Source organism: Crinia signifera, chromosome 3 (genome assembly GCF_055691185.1).
Source record: "Crinia signifera chromosome 3, ASM5569118v1, whole genome shotgun sequence".
In the NCBI taxonomy this organism is placed as follows: Eukaryota; Metazoa; Chordata; class Amphibia; order Anura; family Myobatrachidae; genus Crinia; species Crinia signifera.
Window position 1 is genome coordinate 321707779 of NC_139219.1, and position 14929 is coordinate 321722707.

The 14929-nt window shown below is 43.4% G+C and overlaps 25 non-coding genes across 25 annotated transcripts; all 25 read right to left on the minus strand.

Annotated features, from left to right (window-relative positions):
* Positions 1–10: 10 nt before the first annotated feature.
* TRNAA-UGC (transfer RNA alanine (anticodon UGC)) lies at positions 11–82 on the minus strand. The gene has a single exon. It is a non-coding gene; the product is annotated as a tRNA-Ala (tRNA).
* Positions 83–530: 448 nt separating this feature from the next.
* TRNAA-UGC (transfer RNA alanine (anticodon UGC)) lies at positions 531–602 on the minus strand. Its single transcript has one exon. It is a non-coding gene; the product is annotated as a tRNA-Ala (tRNA).
* Positions 603–1050: 448 nt separating this feature from the next.
* TRNAA-UGC (transfer RNA alanine (anticodon UGC)) lies at positions 1051–1122 on the minus strand. Its single transcript has one exon. It is a non-coding gene; the product is annotated as a tRNA-Ala (tRNA).
* A 448-nt stretch (positions 1123–1570) lies between these two features.
* TRNAA-UGC (transfer RNA alanine (anticodon UGC)) lies at positions 1571–1642 on the minus strand. The gene has a single exon. It is a non-coding gene; the product is annotated as a tRNA-Ala (tRNA).
* Positions 1643–2090: 448 nt separating this feature from the next.
* TRNAA-UGC (transfer RNA alanine (anticodon UGC)) lies at positions 2091–2162 on the minus strand. The gene has a single exon. It is a non-coding gene; the product is annotated as a tRNA-Ala (tRNA).
* A 448-nt stretch (positions 2163–2610) lies between these two features.
* Positions 2611–2682, minus strand: TRNAA-UGC (transfer RNA alanine (anticodon UGC)). The gene has a single exon. It is a non-coding gene; the product is annotated as a tRNA-Ala (tRNA).
* Positions 2683–3130: 448 nt separating this feature from the next.
* On the minus strand, positions 3131–3202 carry TRNAA-UGC (transfer RNA alanine (anticodon UGC)). Its single transcript has one exon. It is a non-coding gene; the product is annotated as a tRNA-Ala (tRNA).
* Positions 3203–3650: 448 nt separating this feature from the next.
* Positions 3651–3722, minus strand: TRNAA-UGC (transfer RNA alanine (anticodon UGC)). The gene has a single exon. It is a non-coding gene; the product is annotated as a tRNA-Ala (tRNA).
* A 448-nt stretch (positions 3723–4170) lies between these two features.
* On the minus strand, positions 4171–4242 carry TRNAA-UGC (transfer RNA alanine (anticodon UGC)). Its single transcript has one exon. It is a non-coding gene; the product is annotated as a tRNA-Ala (tRNA).
* A 448-nt stretch (positions 4243–4690) lies between these two features.
* On the minus strand, positions 4691–4762 carry TRNAA-UGC (transfer RNA alanine (anticodon UGC)). The gene has a single exon. It is a non-coding gene; the product is annotated as a tRNA-Ala (tRNA).
* Positions 4763–5552: 790 nt separating this feature from the next.
* TRNAA-UGC (transfer RNA alanine (anticodon UGC)) lies at positions 5553–5624 on the minus strand. Its single transcript has one exon. It is a non-coding gene; the product is annotated as a tRNA-Ala (tRNA).
* Positions 5625–6072: 448 nt separating this feature from the next.
* Positions 6073–6144, minus strand: TRNAA-UGC (transfer RNA alanine (anticodon UGC)). The gene has a single exon. It is a non-coding gene; the product is annotated as a tRNA-Ala (tRNA).
* Positions 6145–6592: 448 nt separating this feature from the next.
* Positions 6593–6664, minus strand: TRNAA-UGC (transfer RNA alanine (anticodon UGC)). Its single transcript has one exon. It is a non-coding gene; the product is annotated as a tRNA-Ala (tRNA).
* A 448-nt stretch (positions 6665–7112) lies between these two features.
* Positions 7113–7188, minus strand: TRNAA-CGC (transfer RNA alanine (anticodon CGC)). The gene has a single exon. It is a non-coding gene; the product is annotated as a tRNA-Ala (tRNA).
* A 1293-nt stretch (positions 7189–8481) lies between these two features.
* On the minus strand, positions 8482–8553 carry TRNAA-UGC (transfer RNA alanine (anticodon UGC)). The gene has a single exon. It is a non-coding gene; the product is annotated as a tRNA-Ala (tRNA).
* A 406-nt stretch (positions 8554–8959) lies between these two features.
* On the minus strand, positions 8960–9031 carry TRNAA-UGC (transfer RNA alanine (anticodon UGC)). The gene has a single exon. It is a non-coding gene; the product is annotated as a tRNA-Ala (tRNA).
* Positions 9032–9479: 448 nt separating this feature from the next.
* Positions 9480–9551, minus strand: TRNAA-UGC (transfer RNA alanine (anticodon UGC)). The gene has a single exon. It is a non-coding gene; the product is annotated as a tRNA-Ala (tRNA).
* Positions 9552–9999: 448 nt separating this feature from the next.
* TRNAA-UGC (transfer RNA alanine (anticodon UGC)) lies at positions 10000–10071 on the minus strand. The gene has a single exon. It is a non-coding gene; the product is annotated as a tRNA-Ala (tRNA).
* Positions 10072–10861: 790 nt separating this feature from the next.
* Positions 10862–10933, minus strand: TRNAA-UGC (transfer RNA alanine (anticodon UGC)). The gene has a single exon. It is a non-coding gene; the product is annotated as a tRNA-Ala (tRNA).
* Positions 10934–11381: 448 nt separating this feature from the next.
* Positions 11382–11453, minus strand: TRNAA-UGC (transfer RNA alanine (anticodon UGC)). Its single transcript has one exon. It is a non-coding gene; the product is annotated as a tRNA-Ala (tRNA).
* Positions 11454–11901: 448 nt separating this feature from the next.
* Positions 11902–11973, minus strand: TRNAA-UGC (transfer RNA alanine (anticodon UGC)). The gene has a single exon. It is a non-coding gene; the product is annotated as a tRNA-Ala (tRNA).
* Positions 11974–12421: 448 nt separating this feature from the next.
* Positions 12422–12497, minus strand: TRNAA-CGC (transfer RNA alanine (anticodon CGC)). The gene has a single exon. It is a non-coding gene; the product is annotated as a tRNA-Ala (tRNA).
* A 1293-nt stretch (positions 12498–13790) lies between these two features.
* On the minus strand, positions 13791–13862 carry TRNAA-UGC (transfer RNA alanine (anticodon UGC)). The gene has a single exon. It is a non-coding gene; the product is annotated as a tRNA-Ala (tRNA).
* A 448-nt stretch (positions 13863–14310) lies between these two features.
* TRNAA-UGC (transfer RNA alanine (anticodon UGC)) lies at positions 14311–14382 on the minus strand. The gene has a single exon. It is a non-coding gene; the product is annotated as a tRNA-Ala (tRNA).
* A 448-nt stretch (positions 14383–14830) lies between these two features.
* TRNAA-UGC (transfer RNA alanine (anticodon UGC)) lies at positions 14831–14902 on the minus strand. Its single transcript has one exon. It is a non-coding gene; the product is annotated as a tRNA-Ala (tRNA).
* Between the last annotated feature and the right edge of the window lie 27 nt (positions 14903–14929).

Sequence of the window (14929 nt, forward strand, 5' to 3'; positions counted from 1 at the left end):
TTGCAAAAGATGGAGATGCCGGGGATTGAACCCAGGGCCTCATTCATGCAAAGCATGCGCTCTACCACTGAGCTACATCCCCTGCGTTGAAAATGCTTCGTGAGCAACTGTAAATTTTCAGTGTACTTAGGATCTGCGGCCTTCCAGGGTTCTAATGGTGTCTCTTAGAGTATGGAGCAATGATAATCATTATAACTTGCTAGAGGTTCAAAGACACCAGAGTGTCCACATCTGATAAGGATGCAAGTTAATGCCCATTCCACACTTTAGATTGCTGTAAGTCTTAACACGAGGCTGGTTTAGTATCAGAATCTCCAATTTTATATAATGAATGGCATTGATATTGATCAAGTGTTCAAAGTAGAGGACATTTTTATATTTAGTTTGATCAGCAGTATCATACCTTGGTAGAAAGACGCACAGGATGTATGCTATGACTGCCTACTGAGCATTGCAGAATAAGGCTTTTCAAGGCGTCTCTTTTGGAGAGGATGCATACAGTTAAGCAAGAATCTTGATTTTGCAAAAGATGGAGATGACGGGGATTGAACCCGGGGCCTCATACATGCAAAGCATGCGCTCTACCACTGAGCTACATCCCCTGCGTTGAAAATGCTTCGTGAGCAACTGTAGATTTTCAGTGTACTTAGGATCTGCGGCCTTCCAGGGTTCTAATGGTGTCTCTTAGAGTATGGAGCAATGATAATCATTATAACTTGCTAGAGGTTCAAAGACACCAGAGTGTCCACATCTGATAAGGATGCAAGTTAATGCCCATTCCACACTTTAGATTGCTGTAAGTCTTAACACGAGGCTGGTTTAGTATCAGAATCTCCTATCTTATATAATGAATGGCATTGATATTGATCAAGTGTTCAAAGTAAAGGACATTTTTATATTTAGTTTGATCAGCAGTATCATACCTTGGTAGAAAGACGCACAGGATGTATGCTATGACTGCCTACTGAGCATTGCAGAATAAGGCTTTTCAAGGCGTCTCTTTTGGAGAGGATGCATACAGTTAAGCAAGAATCTTGATTTTGCAAAAGATGGAGATGCCGGGGATTGAACCCGGGGCCTCATACATGCAAAGCATGCGCTCTACCACTGAGCTACATCCCCTGCGTTGAAAATGCTTCGTGAGCAACTGTAAATTTTCAGTGTACTTAGGATCTGCGGCCTTCCAGGGTTCTAATGGTGTCTCTTAGAGTATGGAGCAATGATAATCATTATAACTTGCTAGAGGTTCAAAGACACCAGAGTGTCCACATCTGATAAGGATGCAAGTTAATGCCCATTCCACACTTTAGATTGCTGTAAGTCTTAACACGAGGCTGGTTTAGTATCAGAATCTCCAATTTTATATAATGAATGGCATTGATATTGATCAAGTGTTCAAAGTAGAGGACATTTTTATATTTAGTTTGATCAGCAGTATCATACCTTGGTAGAAAGACGCACAGGATGTATGCTATGACTGCCTACTGAGCATTGCAGAATAAGGCTTTTCAAGGCGTCTCTTTTGGAGAGGATGCATACAGTTAAGCAAGAATCTTGATTTTGCAAAAGATGGAGATGACGGGGATTGAACCCGGGGCCTCATACATGCAAAGCATGCGCTCTACCACTGAGCTACATCCCCTGCGTTCAAAAGGTTTCGTGAGCAACTGTAGATTTTCAGTGTACTCAGGATCTGCGGCTTTCCAGGGTTCTAATGGTGTCTCTTAGAGTATGGAGCAATGATAATCATTATAACTTGCTAGAGGTTCAAAGACACCAGAGTGTCCACTTCTGATAAGGATGCAAGTTAATGCCCATTCCACACTTTAGATTGCTGTAAGTCTTAACACGAGGCTGGTTTAGTATCAGAATCTCCTATCTTATATAATGAATGGCATTGATATTGATCAAGTGTTCAAAGTAGAGGACATTTTTATATTTAGTTTGATCAGCAGTATCATACCTTGGTAGAAAGACGCACAGGATGTATGCTATGACTGCCTACTGAGCATTGCAGAATAAGGCTTTTCAAGGCGTCTCTTTTGGAGAGGATGCATACAGTTAAGCAAGAATCTTGATTTTGCAAAAGATGGAGATGCCAGGGATTGAACCCGGGGCCTCATACATGCAAAGCATGCGCTCTACCACTGAGCTACATCCCCTGCGTTGAAAACGTTTCGTGAGCAACTGTAGATTTTAAGTGTACTCAGGATCTGCAACTTTCCAGGGTTCTAATGGTGTCTCTTAGAGTATGGAGCAATGATAATCATTATAACTTGCTAGAGGTTCAAAGACACCAGAGTGTCCACATCTGATAAGGATGCAAGTTAATGCCCATTCCACACTTTAGATTGCTGTAAGTCTTAACACGAGGCTGGTTTAGTATCAGAATCTCCTATCTTATATAATGAATGGCATTGATATTGATCAAGTGTTCAAAGTAAAGGACATTTTTATATTTAGTTTGATCAGCAGTATCATACCTTGGTAGAAAGACGCACAGGATGTATGCTATGACTGCCTACTGAGCATTGCAGAATAAGGCTTTTCAAGGCGTCTCTTTTGGAGAGGATGCATACAGTTAAGCAAGAATCTTGATTTTGCAAAAGATGGAGATGCCGGGGATTGAACCCAGGGCCTCATTCATGCAAAGCATGCGCTCTACCACTGAGCTACATCCCCTGCGTTGAAAATGCTTCGTGAGCAACTGTAAATTTTCAGTGTACTTAGGATCTGCGGCCTTCCAGGGTTCTAATGGTGTCTCTTAGAGTATGGAGCAATGATAATCATTATAACTTGCTAGAGGTTCAAAGACACCAGAGTGTCCACATCTGATAAGGATGCAAGTTAATGCCCATTCCACACTTTAGATTGCTGTAAGTCTTAACACGAGGCTGGTTTAGTATCAGAATCTCCAATTTTATATAATGAATGGCATTGATATTGATCAAGTGTTCAAAGTAGAGGACATTTTTATATTTAGTTTGATCAGCAGTATCATACCTTGGTAGAAAGACGCACAGGATGTATGCTATGACTGCCTACTGAGCATTGCAGAATAAGGCTTTTCAAGGCGTCTCTTTTGGAGAGGATGCATACAGTTAAGCAAGAATCTTGATTTTGCAAAAGATGGAGATGACGGGGATTGAACCCGGGGCCTCATACATGCAAAGCATGCGCTCTACCACTGAGCTACATCCCCTGCGTTGAAAATGCTTCGTGAGCAACTGTAGATTTTCAGTGTACTTAGGATCTGCGGCCTTCCAGGGTTCTAATGGTGTCTCTTAGAGTATGGAGCAATGATAATCATTATAACTTGCTAGAGGTTCAAAGACACCAGAGTGTCCACATCTGATAAGGATGCAAGTTAATGCCCATTCCACACTTTAGATTGCTGTAAGTCTTAACACGAGGCTGGTTTAGTATCAGAATCTCCTATCTTATATAATGAATGGCATTGATATTGATCAAGTGTTCAAAGTAAAGGACATTTTTATATTTAGTTTGATCAGCAGTATCATACCTTGGTAGAAAGACGCACAGGATGTATGCTATGACTGCCTACTGAGCATTGCAGAATAAGGCTTTTCAAGGCGTCTCTTTTGGAGAGGATGCATACAGTTAAGCAAGAATCTTGATTTTGCAAAAGATGGAGATGCCGGGGATTGAACCCGGGGCCTCATACATGCAAAGCATGCGCTCTACCACTGAGCTACATCCCCTGCGTTGAAAATGCTTCGTGAGCAACTGTAAATTTTCAGTGTACTTAGGATCTGCGGCCTTCCAGGGTTCTAATGGTGTCTCTTAGAGTATGGAGCAATGATAATCATTATAACTTGCTAGAGGTTCAAAGACACCAGAGTGTCCACATCTGATAAGGATGCAAGTTAATGCCCATTCCACACTTTAGATTGCTGTAAGTCTTAACACGAGGCTGGTTTAGTATCAGAATCTCCAATTTTATATAATGAATGGCATTGATATTGATCAAGTGTTCAAAGTAGAGGACATTTTTATATTTAGTTTGATCAGCAGTATCATACCTTGGTAGAAAGACGCACAGGATGTATGCTATGACTGCCTACTGAGCATTGCAGAATAAGGCTTTTCAAGGCGTCTCTTTTGGAGAGGATGCATACAGTTAAGCAAGAATCTTGATTTTGCAAAAGATGGAGATGACGGGGATTGAACCCGGGGCCTCATACATGCAAAGCATGCGCTCTACCACTGAGCTACATCCCCTGCGTTGAAAATGCTTCGTGAGCAACTGTAGATTTTCAGTGTACTTAGGATCTGCGGCCTTCCAGGGTTCTAATGGTGTCTCTTAGAGTATGGAGCAATGATAATCATTATAACTTGCTAGAGGTTCAAAGACACCAGAGTGTCCACATCTGATAAGGATGCAAGTTAATGCCCATTCCACACTTTAGATTGCTGTAAGTCTTAACACGAGGCTGGTTTAGTATCAGAATCTCCTATCTTATATAATGAATGGCATTGATATTGATCAAGTGTTCAAAGTAAAGGACATTTTTATATTTAGTTTGATCAGCAGTATCATACCTTGGTAGAAAGACGCACAGGATGTATGCTATGACTGCCTACTGAGCATTGCAGAATAAGGCTTTTCAAGGCGTCTCTTTTGGAGAGGATGCATACAGTTAAGCAAGAATCTTGATTTTGCAAAAGATGGAGATGCCGGGGATTGAACCCGGGGCCTCATACATGCAAAGCATGCGCTCTACCACTGAGCTACATCCCCTGCGTTGAAAATGCTTCGTGAGCAACTGTAAATTTTCAGTGTACTTAGGATCTGCGGCCTTCCAGGGTTCTAATGGTGTCTCTTAGAGTATGGAGCAATGATAATCATTATAACTTGCTAGAGGTTCAAAGACACCAGAGTGTCCACATCTGATAAGGATGCAAGTTAATGCCCATTCCACACTTTAGATTGCTGTAAGTCTTAACACGAGGCTGGTTTAGTATCAGAATCTCCTATTTTATATAATGAATGGCATTGATATTGATCAAGTGTTCAAAGTAGAGGACATTTTTATATTTAGTTTGATCAGCAGTATCATACCTTGGTAGAAAGACGCACAGGATGTATGCTATGACTGCCTACTGAGCATTGCAGAATAAGGCTTTTCAAGGCGTCTCTTTTGGAGAGGATGCATACAGTTAAGCAAGAATCTTGATTTTGCAAAAGTTGGAGATGCCAGGGATTGAACCCGGGGCCTCATACATGCAAATCTGATAAGGATGCAAGTTAATGCCCATTCCACACTTTAGATTGCTGTAAGTCTTAACACGAGGCTGGTTTAGTATCAGAATCTCCTATCTTATATAATGAATGGCATTGATATTGATCAAGTGTTCAAAGTAGAGGACATTTTTATATTTAGTTTGATCAGCAGTATCATACCTTGGTAGAAAGACGCACAGGATGTATGCTATGACTGCCTACTGAGCATTGCAGAGTAAGGATTTTCAAGGCGTCTCTTTTGGAGAGGATGCATACAGTTAAGCAAGAATCTTGATTTTGCAAAAGATGGAGATGCCGGGGATTGAACCCGGGGCCTCATACATGCAAAGCATGCGCTCTACCACTGAGCTACATCCCCTGCATTGAAAACATTTTGTGAGCAACTGTAGATTTTCAGTGTACTCAGGATCTGCAACTTTCCAGGGTTCTAATGATGTCTCTTAGAGTATGGAGCAATGATAATCATTATAACTTGCTAGAGGTTCAAAGACACCAGAGTGTCCACATCTGATAAGGATGCAAGTTAATGCCCATTCCACACTTTAGATTGCTGTAAGTCTTAACACGAGGCTGGTTTAGTATCAGAATCTCCTATCTTATATAATGAATGGCATTGATATTGATCAAGTGTTCAAAGTAGAGGACATTTTTATATTTAGTTTGATCAGCAGTATCATACCTTGGTAGAAAGACGCACAGGATGTATGCTATGACTGCCTACTGAGCATTGCAGAATAAGGCTTTTCAAGGCGTCTCTTTTGGAGAGGATGCATACAGTTAAGCAAGAATCTTGATTTTGCAAAAGATGGAGATGCCGGGGATTGAACCCGGGGCCTCATACATGCAAAGCATGCGCTCTACCACTGAGCTACATCCCCTGCATTGAAAAGGTTTCGTGAGCAACTGTAGATTTTCAGTGTACTCAGGATCTGCGGCTTTCCAGGGTTCTAATGGTGTCTCTTAGAGTATGGAGCAATGATAATCATTATAACTTGCTAGAGGTTCAAAGACACCAGAGTGTCCACTTCTGATAAGGATGCAAGTTAATGCCCATTCCACACTTTAGATTGCTGTAAGTCTTAACATGAGGCTGGTTTAGTATCAGAATCTCCTATCTTATATAATGAATGGCATTGATATTGATCAAGTGTTCAAAGTAGAGGACATTTTTATATTTAGTTTGATCAGCAGTATCATACCTTGGTAGAAAGACGCACAGGATGTATGCTATGACTGCCTACTGAGCATTGCAGAATAAGGCTTTTCAAGGCGTCTCTTTTGGAGAGGATGCATACAGTTAAGCAAGAATCTTGATTTTGCAAAAGATGGAGATGCCAGGGATTGAACCCGGGGCCTCATACATGCAAAGCATGCGCTCTACCACTGAGCTACATCCCCTGCGTTGAAAACGTTTCGTGAGCAACTGTAGATTTTCAGTGTACTCAGGATCTGCAACTTTCCAGGGTTCTAATGGTGTCTCTTAGAGTATGGAGCAATGATAATCATTATAACTTGCTAGAGGTTCAAAGACACCAGAGTGTCCACATCTGATAAGGATGCAAGTTAATGCCCATTCCACACTTTAGATTGCTGTAAGTCTTAACACGAGGCTGGTTTAGTATCAGAATCTCCTATCTTATATAATGAATGGCATTGATATTGATCAAGTGTTCAAAGTAGAGGACATTTTTATATTTAGTTTGATCAGCAGTATCATACCTTGGTAGAAAGATGCACAGGATGTATGCTATGACTGCCTACTGAGCATTGCAGAATAAGGCTTTTCAAGGCGTCTCTTTTGGAGAGGATGCATACAGTTAAGCAAGAATCTTGATTTTGCAAAAGATGGAGATGCCGGGGATTGAACCCGGGGCCTCATACATGCGAAGCATGCGCTCTACCACTGAGCTAGAAAATGTTTCGTGAGCAACTGTAGATTTTCAGTGTACTCAGGATCTGCGGCTTTCCAGGGTTCTAATGGTGTCTCTTAAGGCCCCCATACATTAGGCCGACTTGTCCTAGGGACAAGTCGGACCCAATTTACCTGCGAGCCGCCCGGCAGCTCCCCGGGAGGCTCACATACAATTTGGCACTTGATGTGCCATTTTTACATGGGATAAATCGCATGCGATTTATCCCATGTAAAAAAAACCCCGGGGAGCTGCAGGGCGGTGAGCAGTAGTGGGGGCGGGCAGCGGCAGTAGTGGGGACGGGCAGCGGTGGTGGGGGCGGCCAGCGGCGGTAGTGGGGGCGGGCAGCGGCGACGGGCGGCGTTTGCGGTGAGCGCAGTGACAGTGTACTTACACATAGCAGCAGCGGCGGGGACGGGACGCGCAGTGGCGGCTATTATATTTTTAAAATACTTGTCAAATGACCGGCCGCTCTCTGATTGGCCGGAGAGCTCTCAGCCAATCAGAGAGCGGCCGGTCATTTGACAAGTATTTTAAAAATATAATAGCCGCCACTGCCCGTCCCGTCCCCGCCGCTGCTGCTATGTGTAAGTACACTGCGCTCACCGCGAACGCCGCCCGTCCCCGCCGCCGCTGCCCGCCCCCACTACCGCCGCTGGCCGCCCCCACCACCGCTGCCGCTGGCCGCCCCCACTACTCCCCCGGTGTCTGTATGCATATGCCTGTCAGGTGGCAGGCATATGCATACAGGGAGGTCGGACGTGATCGTATGTACAGACCGTCCGACCTCCCTGATCCGGTCCGATGCGCACGGGACCGCGCAACGGATCGGATCAAATGTCACATACCTACGATTTTGGGCCGATTTCATCCGATTATCGGCACAAAGTGCCGAAATCGGATGAAATCGTCCCAAAATCGCATAGTGTATGGTGTCTCTTAGAGTATGGAGCAATGATAATCATTATAACTTGCTAGAGGTTCAAAGACACCAGAGTGTCCACATCTGATAAGGATGCAAGTTAATGCCCATTCCACACTTTAGATTGCTGTAAGTCTTAACACGAGGCTGGTTTAGTATCAGAATCTCCTATCTTATATAATGAATGGCATTGATATTGATCAAGTGTTCAAAGTAAAGGACATTTTTATATTTAGTTTGATCAGCAGTATCATACCTTGGTAGAAAGACGCACAGGATGTATGCTATGACTGCCTACTGAGCATTGCAGAATAAGGCTTTTCAAGGCGTCTCTTTTGGAGAGGATGCATACAGTTAAGCAAGAATCTTGATTTTGCAAAAGATGGAGATGCCGGGGATTGAACCCAGGGCCTCATTCATGCAAAGCATGCGCTCTACCACTGAGCTACATCCCCTGCGTTGAAAATGCTTCGTGAGCAACTGTAAATTTTCAGTGTACTTAGGATCTGCGGCCTTCCAGGGTTCTAATGGTGTCTCTTAGAGTATGGAGCAATGATAATCATTATAACTTGCTAGAGGTTCAAAGACACCAGAGTGTCCACATCTGATAAGGATGCAAGTTAATGCCCATTCCACACTTTAGATTGCTGTAAGTCTTAACACGAGGCTGGTTTAGTATCAGAATCTCCAATTTTATATAATGAATGGCATTGATATTGATCAAGTGTTCAAAGTAGAGGACATTTTTATATTTAGTTTGATCAGCAGTATCATACCTTGGTAGAAAGACGCACAGGATGTATGCTATGACTGCCTACTGAGCATTGCAGAATAAGGCTTTTCAAGGCGTCTCTTTTGGAGAGGAGATGCCAGGGATTGAACCCGGGGCCTCATACATGCAAAGCATGCGCTCTACCACTGAGCTACATCCCCTGCGTTGAAAACGTTTCGTGAGCAACTGTAGATTTTAAGTGTACTCAGGATCTGCAACTTTCCAGGGTTCTAATGGTGTCTCTTAGAGTATGGAGCAATGATAATCATTATAACTTGCTAGAGGTTCAAAGACACCAGAGTGTCCACATCTGATAAGGATGCAAGTTAATGCCCATTCCACACTTTAGATTGCTGTAAGTCTTAACACGAGGCTGGTTTAGTATCAGAATCTCCAATTTTATATAATGAATGGCATTGATATTGATCAAGTGTTCAAAGTAGAGGACATTTTTATATTTAGTTTGATCAGCAGTATCATACCTTGGTAGAAAGACGCACAGGATGTATGCTATGACTGCCTACTGAGCATTGCAGAATAAGGCTTTTCAAGGCGTCTCTTTTGGAGAGGATGCATACAGTTAAGCAAGAATCTTGATTTTGCAAAAGATGGAGATGACGGGGATTGAACCCGGGGCCTCATACATGCAAAGCATGCGCTCTACCACTGAGCTACATCCCCTGCGTTGACAATGCTTCGTGAGCAACTGTAGATTTTCAGTGTACTTAGGATCTGCGGCCTTCCAGGGTTCTAATGGTGTCTCTTAGAGTATGGAGCAATGATAATCATTATAACTTGCTAGAGGTTCAAAGACACCAGAGTGTCCACATCTGATAAGGATGCAAGTTAATGCCCATTCCACACTTTAGATTGCTGTAAGTCTTAACACGAGGCTGGTTTAGTATCAGAATCTCCTATCTTATATAATGAATGGCATTGATATTGATCAAGTGTTCAAAGTAAAGGACATTTTTATATTTAGTTTGATCAGCAGTATCATACCTTGGTAGAAAGACGCACAGGATGTATGCTATGACTGCCTACTGAGCATTGCAGAATAAGGCTTTTCAAGGCGTCTCTTTTGGAGAGGATGCATACAGTTAAGCAAGAATCTTGATTTTGCAAAAGATGGAGATGCCGGGGATTGAACCCGGGGCCTCATACATGCAAAGCATGCGCTCTACCACTGAGCTACATCCCCTGCGTTGAAAATGCTTCGTGAGCAACTGTAAATTTTCAGTGTACTTAGGATCTGCGGCCTTCCAGGGTTCTAATGGTGTCTCTTAGAGTATGGAGCAATGATAATCATTATAACTTGCTAGAGGTTCAAAGACACCAGAGTGTCCACATCTGATAAGGATGCAAGTTAATGCCCATTCCACACTTTAGATTGCTGTAAGTCTTAACACGAGGCTGGTTTAGTATCAGAATCTCCTATTTTATATAATGAATGGCATTGATATTGATCAAGTGTTCAAAGTAGAGGACATTTTTATATTTAGTTTGATCAGCAGTATCATACCTTGGTAGAAAGACGCACAGGATGTATGCTATGACTGCCTACTGAGCATTGCAGAATAAGGCTTTTCAAGGCGTCTCTTTTGGAGAGGATGCATACAGTTAAGCAAGAATCTTGATTTTGCAAAAGTTGGAGATGCCAGGGATTGAACCCGGGGCCTCATACATGCAAATCTGATAAGGATGCAAGTTAATGCCCATTCCACACTTTAGATTGCTGTAAGTCTTAACACGAGGCTGGTTTAGTATCAGAATCTCCTATCTTATATAATGAATGGCATTGATATTGATCAAGTGTTCAAAGTAGAGGACATTTTTATATTTAGTTTGATCAGCAGTATCATACCTTGGTAGAAAGACGCACAGGATGTATGCTATGACTGCCTACTGAGCATTGCAGAGTAAGGATTTTCAAGGCGTCTCTTTTGGAGAGGATGCATACAGTTAAGCAAGAATCTTGATTTTGCAAAAGATGGAGATGCCGGGGATTGAACCCGGGGCCTCATACATGCAAAGCATGCGCTCTACCACTGAGCTACATCCCCTGCATTGAAAACATTTTGTGAGCAACTGTAGATTTTCAGTGTACTCAGGATCTGCAACTTTCCAGGGTTCTAATGATGTCTCTTAGAGTATGGAGCAATGATAATCATTATAACTTGCTAGAGGTTCAAAGACACCAGAGTGTCCACATCTGATAAGGATGCAAGTTAATGCCCATTCCACACTTTAGATTGCTGTAAGTCTTAACACGAGGCTGGTTTAGTATCAGAATCTCCTATCTTATATAATGAATGGCATTGATATTGATCAATTGTTCAAAGTAGAGGACATTTTTATATTTAGTTTGATCAGCAGTATCATACCTTGGTAGAAAGACGCACAGGATGTATGCTATGACTGCCTACTGAGCATTGCAGAATAAGGCTTTTCAAGGCGTCTCTTTTGGAGAGGATGCATACAGTTAAGCAAGAATCTTGATTTTGCAAAAGATGGAGATGCCGGGGATTGAACCCGGGGCCTCATACATGCAAAGCATGCGCTCTACCACTGAGCTACATCCCCTGCGTTGAAAAGGTTTCGTGAGCAACTGTAGATTTTCAGTGTACTCAGGATCTGCGGCTTTCCAGGGTTCTAATGGTGTCTCTTAGAGTATGGAGCAATGATAATCATTATAACTTGCTAGAGGTTCAAAGACACCAGAGTGTCCACTTCTGATAAGGATGCAAGTTAATGCCCATTCCACACTTTAGATTGCTGTAAGTCTTAACACGAGGCTGGTTTAGTATCAGAATCTCCTATCTTATATAATGAATGGCATTGATATTGATCAAGTGTTCAAAGTAGAGGACATTTTTATATTTAGTTTGATCAGCAGTATCATACCTTGGTAGAAAGACGCACAGGATGTATGCTATGACTGCCTACTGAGCATTGCAGAATAAGGCTTTTCAAGGCGTCTCTTTTGGAGAGGATGCATACAGTTAAGCAAGAATCTTGATTTTGCAAAAGATGGAGATGCCAGGGATTGAACCCGGGGCCTCATACATGCAAAGCATGCGCTCTACCACTGAGCTACATCCCCTGCGTTGAAAACGTTTCGTGAGCAACTGTAGATTTTCAGTGTACTCAGGATCTGCAACTTTCCAGGGTTCTAATGGTGTCTCTTAGAGTATGGAGCAATGATAATCATTATAACTTGCTAGAGGTTCAAAGACACCAGAGTGTCCACATCTGATAAGGATGCAAGTTAATGCCCATTCCACACTTTAGATTGCTGTAAGTCTTAACACGAGGCTGGTTTAGTATCAGAATCTCCTATCTTATATAATGAATGGCATTGATATTGATCAAGTGTTCAAAGTAGAGGACATTTTTATATTTAGTTTGATCAGCAGTATCATACCTTGGTAGAAAGATGCACAGGATGTATGCTATGACTGCCTACTGAGCATTGCAGAATAAGGCTTTTCAAGGCGTCTCTTTTGGAGAGGATGCATACAGTTAAGCAAGAATCTTGATTTTGCAAAAGATGGAGATGCCGGGGATTGAACCCGGGGCCTCATACATGCGAAGCATGCGCTCTACCACTGAGCTAGAAAATGTTTCGTGAGCAACTGTAGATTTTCAGTGTACTCAGGATCTGCGGCTTTCCAGGGTTCTAATGGTGTCTCTTAAGGCCCCCATACATTAGGCCGACTTGTCCTAGGGACAAGTCGGACCCAATTTACCTGCGAGCCGCCCGGCAGCTCCCCGGGAGGCTCACATACAATTTGGCACTTGATGTGCCATTTTTACATGGGATAAATCGCATGCGATTTATCCCATGTAAAAAAAACCCCGGGGAGCTGCAGGGCGGTGAGCAGTAGTGGGGGCGGGCAGCGGCAGTAGTGGGGACGGGCAGCGGTGGTGGGGGCGGCCAGCGGCGGTAGTGGGGGCGGGCAGCGGCGACGGGCGGCGTTTGCGGTGAGCGCAGTGACAGTGTACTTACACATAGCAGCAGCGGCGGGGACGGGACGCGCAGTGGCGGCTATTATATTTTTAAAATACTTGTCAAATGACCGGCCGCTCTCTGATTGGCCGGAGAGCTCTCAGCCAATCAGAGAGCGGCCGGTCATTTGACAAGTATTTTAAAAATATAATAGCCGCCACTGCCCGTCCCGTCCCCGCCGCTGCTGCTATGTGTAAGTACACTGCGCTCACCGCGAACGCCGCCCGTCCCCGCCGCCGCTGCCCGCCCCCACTACCGCCGCTGGCCGCCCCCACCACCGCTGCCGCTGGCCGCCCCCACTACTCCCCCGGTGTCTGTATGCATATGCCTGTCAGGTGGCAGGCATATGCATACAGGGAGGTCGGACGTGATCGTATGTACAGACCGTCCGACCTCCCTGATCCGGTCCGATGCGCACGGGACCGCGCAACGGATCGGATCAAATGTCACATACCTACGATTTTGGGCCGATTTCATCCGATTATCGGCACAAAGTGCCGAAATCGGATGAAATCGTCCCAAAATCGCATAGTGTATGGGGGCCTTTAGAGTATGGAGCAATGATAATCATTATAACTTGCTAGAGGTTCAAAGACACCAGAGTGTCCACATCTGATAAGGATGCAAGTTAATGCCCATTCCACACTTTAGATTGCTGTAAGTCTTAACACGAGGCTGGTTTAGTATCAGAATCTCCTATCTTATATAATGAATGGCATTGATATTGATCAAGTGTTCAAAGTAAAGGACATTTTTATATTTAGTTTGATCAGCAGTATCATACCTTGGTAGAAAGACGCACAGGATGTATGCTATGACTGCCTACTGAGCATTGCAGAATAAGGCTTTTCAAGGCGTCTCTTTTGGAGAGGATGCATACAGTTAAGCAAGAATCTTGATTTTGCAAAAGATGGAGATGCCGGGGATTGAACCCAGGGCCTCATTCATGCAAAGCATGCGCTCTACCACTGAGCTACATCCCCTGCGTTGAAAATGCTTCGTGAGCAACTGTAAATTTTCAGTGTACTTAGGATCTGCGGCCTTCCAGGGTTCTAATGGTGTCTCTTAGAGTATGGAGCAATGATAATCATTATAACTTGCTAGAGGTTCAAAGACACCAGAGTGTCCACATCTGATAAGGATGCAAGTTAATGCCCATTCCACACTTTAGATTGCTGTAAGTCTTAACACGAGGCTGGTTTAGTATCAGAATCTCCAATTTTATATAATGAATGGCATTGATATTGATCAAGTGTTCAAAGTAGAGGACATTTTTATATTTAGTTTGATCAGCAGTATCATACCTTGGTAGAAAGACGCACAGGATGTATGCTATGACTGCCTACTGAGCATTGCAGAATAAGGCTTTTCAAGGCGTCTCTTTTGGAGAGGATGCATACAGTTAAGCAAGAATCTTGATTTTGCAAAAGATGGAGATGACGGGGATTGAACCCGGGGCCTCATACATGCAAAGCATGCGCTCTACCACTGAGCTACATCCCCTGCGTTGAAAATGCTTCGTGAGCAACTGTAGATTTTCAGTGTACTTAGGATCTGCGGCCTTCCAGGGTTCTAATGGTGTCTCTTAGAGTATGGAGCAATGATAATCATTATAACTTGCTAGAGGTTCAAAGACACCAGAGTGTCCACATCTGATAAGGATGCAAGTTAATGCCCATTCCACACTTTAGATTGCTGTAAGTCTTAACACGAGGCTGGTTTAGTATCAGAATCTCCTATCTTATATAATGAATGGCATTGATATTGATCAAGTGTTCAAAGTAAAGGACATTTTTATATTTAGTTTGATCAGCAGTATCATACCTTGGTAGAAAGACGCACAGGATGTATGCTATGACTGCCTACTGAGCATTGCAGAATAAGGCTTTTCAAGGCGTCTCTTTTGGAGAGGATGCATACAGTTAAGCAAGAATCTTGATTTTGCAAAAGATGGAGATGCCGGGGATTGAACCCGGGGCCTCATACATGCAAAGCATGCGCTCTACCACTGAGCTACATCCCCTGCGTTGAAAATGCTTCGTGAGCAACT